This window comes from Myotis davidii, unplaced genomic scaffold (genome assembly GCF_000327345.1).
Source record: "Myotis davidii unplaced genomic scaffold, ASM32734v1 scaffold854, whole genome shotgun sequence".
In the NCBI taxonomy this organism is placed as follows: Eukaryota; Metazoa; Chordata; class Mammalia; order Chiroptera; family Vespertilionidae; genus Myotis; species Myotis davidii.
In genome coordinates this window covers 2,528,818-2,533,848 of record NW_006285939.1, presented here as the reverse complement: position 1 = coordinate 2,533,848, position 5,031 = coordinate 2,528,818, and the positions used below count along the sequence as shown (strand labels likewise).

At 45.0% G+C, this 5,031-nt stretch overlaps 1 protein-coding gene and 1 pseudogene across 1 annotated transcript in view; one reads left to right on the top strand and one right to left on the bottom strand.

Annotated features, from left to right (window-relative positions):
- The window catches only part of NCOA4 (nuclear receptor coactivator 4), a 30,775-nt gene that overhangs the window by 268 nt on the left and 25,476 nt on the right, over positions 1–5,031 (top strand). The window lies entirely within an intron of this gene.
- LOC107182043 lies at positions 3,568–5,027 on the bottom strand (annotated as a pseudogene).

Genomic DNA, 5,031 nt, shown 5'->3' with positions numbered 1-5,031 from the left:
CCCCCTGCCCTTCCTGCCCCCCCGGACCCCCTCCTCGCCGCCCTCCTGGCTCCCGACCCCGCCCTGGCGTTGACTCGGGGTGTTTTGCTCGGCCCCCCGCTGTCTCTCGGCGGGGGAGGGGGAAGGAGAGCCCATTTTCCCAGAGCGCCCAGAACACATGAATCTTGCCTGCTGGGTGGAGACGTGAGGAAGGCTATACTTTTCGGCCCTTTGTGTGGCAGCACAGCGCTACCTATGGCCTCGTCTAATTGTCCCACAGCCCCGAGGGGGATGTCGGTGCTCTCCTTACGGAGGAGCGGAGCGAGGCTGGCTCACTCGCTGATGCGTTCCACCCGGAGGCCTTTGCTCAGTGCCTGTGGGTCGGTGTTGGGAACAGAGTGACCGAGCACACAGCCCCCCCTTCCGTGGAGCTGCGTGCTTGCGGTGGACGGGAGGAAGTAGCCCACCCGGGAGTGGGTGCGGGAGTCAGTGCGGGCTCGGGCTCGGGTGGGCCCCCCGCGCGTCCCCGCACCGCCCACGGGGTCGCCCACTGGTTCATTGGACACGGTCGGGGGAGGAGGCAGGTAGTCAGAGCCGGCTCCGGGCAGTGTTGTCGCCCTGGTGTGGCCTTTCTGAATGTAAAGAACGGCGACCCCGTAAGGAAGACCACCAGGTGCTTCCGTGGAGGTGGGCAGGGTGCCTGTGCCTTGTGCTTGGGCCAGGAGCCTGGTTTGCACTATCCGAGGTTTGCTAGCTTGCACATTTGTTAAGATAATTAAGTGAGATAATATTTGTAAAGTCTAGCTCGGTCACATTTCTTATATTTTACTTCTTCCCGCTCTTCTATGGAACTTTTGTTCTTTGGGTCCCTATGGAAAAATCCTAGCAGTCTAAAGTTTTATTATATTTTGTGTCTAAATAAATCTTTTCAATTACATTATTCATTTTGGACAAACAGGTATTTCAAAAGTGGAGATGTATGGGGAGCCGTGTAAGGAAAGGAAGATGATTTTCAAGCTAGGAGGAGAGAACTTATTTCAGGACTCCCCACCCCTACTTTACAAAATCAGCTCATCTGTGCCACAGGCTCAGGAACCGTGTTGGCTTCATAAAATTGCACAGGACATTTTGATATATATCCTTCCCACCATCTGAGAGCCTATTGACTAGTGGTTTATAATAATTTTCCTCAGAGAGTAAGTGTAAGGAAGACATTCAGAGCCACTTATTGCTGCTGATGGATTTTTAAATCAGTCTCTTGTTTTATAGAATTAGTATTTTCTGCTTAGTTTTGCACAAATTCTCCTCTAGATGGCAAGTTCACCATTATGTCCTCACGGACTATCACTGTATATGTCAGCTTAGGCCACTCAATACATATTTGTTGAATGAATACATAAAATCTTAACTGAATTTAACAATTCAGTGAAGGAGTGGATAACTGACAAAATAGGTTTAAACTTTTTGCTTGTCTGTTTGGTCATAGATAAGAAGTTGAGTCTTTTAATACTTAAATAATTACAGATTGCATGAGAACATAATCTTGGGTATATACAGCATTGAGTTTTATTTGGAATAGGGAGGAAGGAAAATATTTTATCACTTGTTTACTTATGTGGGGAAAACCACAAGATGTTTTCCATATAAAATCAGGAATAAAATAGTATTATTACTATGATGATAGATAAATAACATGTTTTCTTATCCTTGACTATATTATGGTAAGAAGTTTCAAGTTGAAGTTAGGAGTTAGGGCACAGCCCAGTTCTGAAAGCCCACCAAAACTTCTGTGATGTCAGCTGGCATGTTTGGCACTGCAGAATCTGAGAAAAAGATCCAGAGTTGGCTATAAATACAGTAATGTTTCCCCTTTAACTGACAAACCTGCTGGTGCTTGTGGATCTGTTTAGCTGAGCTTTGACGGGTCTGGCATCAGAAAAGACACTTTATCTCAGTGTTTGTCCTAGAATCCTGGTTTCAATGGCAATACCCTTGTCAGTTTTATTTTGTTTGAAAGCAAACTAAAAGTAATAGTTAGAAACATTTCCACTTCTGAAAAACCTTCCTGAACTAATGAAAGTCTTAGTGGAAGACCAAGTTGATTATCTATACTTAAAGCAGAACTATACCATACTTCTTGTAGCTGGTCTGAATTTAAGCAATTGTTTATCATTTATTCATCCATCCACTTAACAAACATTTATTAAGCCTCTGTTGAGTTTAGGGCCACAGCATTTCACAACTCCAGGGACACTATTCTCTTTCTGTCAATTCAATAGTGCACCTAGAATGTGAGGGAGTTGGTAATGCCAAGGTACTGATACCAGGCTACCTGTTCAGCATTAGGGTATGCAAAGCCAAATAAGACATTGTCCCTTCTCTTGGAGAGCTCTCAGGCTAAGGAGGCAGACATTATCCAATGTAACAATAAAGGTAACATGTTTACAGGTATCGTGCTGTAAACCTATACAGAGGAAGCATCAGCTAACTTTATTGGCCAAAGCAATTGAGGAATCGGGGTGCTTGGTCAGGAAAAGTTTAGTAGTGGGCATGACTTGAGCTTAGTCAGAAAAATGGACAGGAAGCAACTGGCATTGCTGGCAGAGAGAATAGGAGAGCCAGGCTGGACAAGGTGAACTAGCCTGGACTGTGCATGGAACAAGCTGTCTGCCAGATCACGGTGTGGGGGCTGCTCTCGGGAGACTGCAGGAGAGTCAGGCTGAAACCAGAAAATAGAGAATTATATTGCCTTTATAAGAAATTTGTACTTTATCCTGTAGGCAAGTGTGAAGCCATTGGAGAATTATAATTTGTGCTCTCTCTAGATGAGCTGATCTGCTAGGAAATGAGACAGCATAAAAATCTTGAAGCAGAAGAGAAGTAAACTGCTTTGTGAATTTTTCCTTTATAGAATCTAAAAATTTTATAAAGATCCAAGGACCAATAATGCAATTTAAGGGAATGAGGAGGTGCTTGCAAGTTGGTCTAATTGCAGAATTCTAATAGATTTCTATGATTTTCTCCAGTCCTTTTATGTTTATGTAATATTTAAAAAAATCACATCGTTGTAGTAACAGTAAAGCTGGCATAAGCTGACAGAATAGACACTGACTCTGTAATTGTTAACTTTGTGGGAATTCAAATTAAGGAGAGCTGGAGCATTTAGTGAAATTTTGGTCAGGATCTTTTAGAAAGGGCATACCAGTAGAGACCACTGATTATGTAGGTGAAGGTCAACATTGGGACCATTTTTATAGGGCACATAAAAGAGATGAAAGTTCTTGGCATCAGATATATATGTGTGTGTGTGTGTGTATATATATATATGTATGTATATACATACACACATTTTTTTTAGTTGAGATTTTATTCTAATAACTATAATTACAGTGCTTGTTTGTCAAAATGAAAACTGAAAACAAGTATACAAAACAGTTGATTACTAATTGTGTATTGAAAACAGTAAGAGGTTCCACAACACCAGATAAACCAGTTCTGAGGTTTTCCCCAAGGTAAATTTTAACAGCTCTAAGTTTCTTCAGTGTTTATCAAAATACAAAAGAAAAAAGTAGAGATTGTTTTTGATGGCAACCTGACTCTTGCTGGCTGAGGGAGTGAAAGCACATGTGGACGGGTGCTCTGAGGAGCTAGGTTCTAAGATGACCCGTCACCTGTCTGCGTTCCTACTGGTGAGATGCAGACAACCTGGAGCAAGTGAGTGTGTGTAGGGACCATGGGGTTCTCTTGTTCTGGCCAGAGTGGTCCCACCAAAGCACCTACGCTGACCCACACTGACCGAAGGGAAGGCTAGGGTCCCTCCAAGGGGCCTGAGTGGTGGCCGCAGCCCCCAGCGCACCCCCATGGGCAGTGGTGTAAGCACAGGTACAAGCACAAACGATATGGGATGCAGATGACCCAGCAAGACAAAGCCAATCAGGGACTGTAAGTGACCATGCAGAATGTATTATGGCTGGTTCTGTCCACTGCACGCTCCAGATGGAAGACAGACCACAGGCAGACTGGACTCAAGCTGTTATTGCGGAACCTACACTAAGCACATTTCTCCCTTCTCTGTATTAAAATGTCTCCTTACCTTGTATTTATATTATAAAAAAATGCACTGAGTTTGGGTTAAAAACCAACAACCAAAATGGATCTCAACACAGATTTAAAGCCCAGAGGAGGAGCGTTGATGTGATCTCACAGCAACTCCTAGAGGCCCCGCCCTGGGTGCCCAAAATCCCTTCTCAGTACTAAACAGTGGTTTGATTCTTTTTTTTTTCAAACAGTAAAAAAAAGGTGAGTAATATTGCATAGGAGTACCAGAAACTGCCTCATTGGAAACAAGAACTATTTACATTAAATAAAAACCCGGTTGCAGGCTGCATCTGCACATGTACAGCACGATGAAGCACACTGGGACCGACCATGGAGACAGCTTCTGGCACTCACACCACAGGGGCACGTCTGCCACATGAGAGGAAATCAGGGGTGAAGGAGAGAGTGAGGGGGAAGAGAGGAGTTCGGTTCACTTCTGGTTCCGGAGCTGATTGGACAGCCAGTCCAGTCCCTCATAGAGCCCGTCACTGCTGGTGGCACAGGTAGCCTGAATGGACCAGTTCCTGTGGTGCAGAGAGTGGAGGCCCAGCTTGTCCGTGATCTCAACTGCGTTCATGGCATTGGGGAGGTCCTGCTTGTTTGCGAACTTGAGCAGGACAGCATCCCTGAGCTCACCCTCCGCCAGCATCCTCATAAGCTTTTCTCGAGCCTCGTTCACGTGCTCTCGGTCATTGCTGTCAACCATGATGAGACCTTGTGTGTTTTGGAAGTAGTGGTGCGACAGAGATTGGGTCTTGTCCTGGCCACCCACCTCCCACATAGTGAAGCTGATGTTCTTATACTCCACATTCTGCATGTTGAAGCCTATGGTGCGGATGGTGGTCACCATCTCACCCAGCTCCAGTTTGTACAGGATGGCGGTCTTTCCCGCAGCGTCTAGGCTCACCATGTGAATGCGCATTTCTTTTTTTGCCAAAAAGGCCCTTGAAAAGT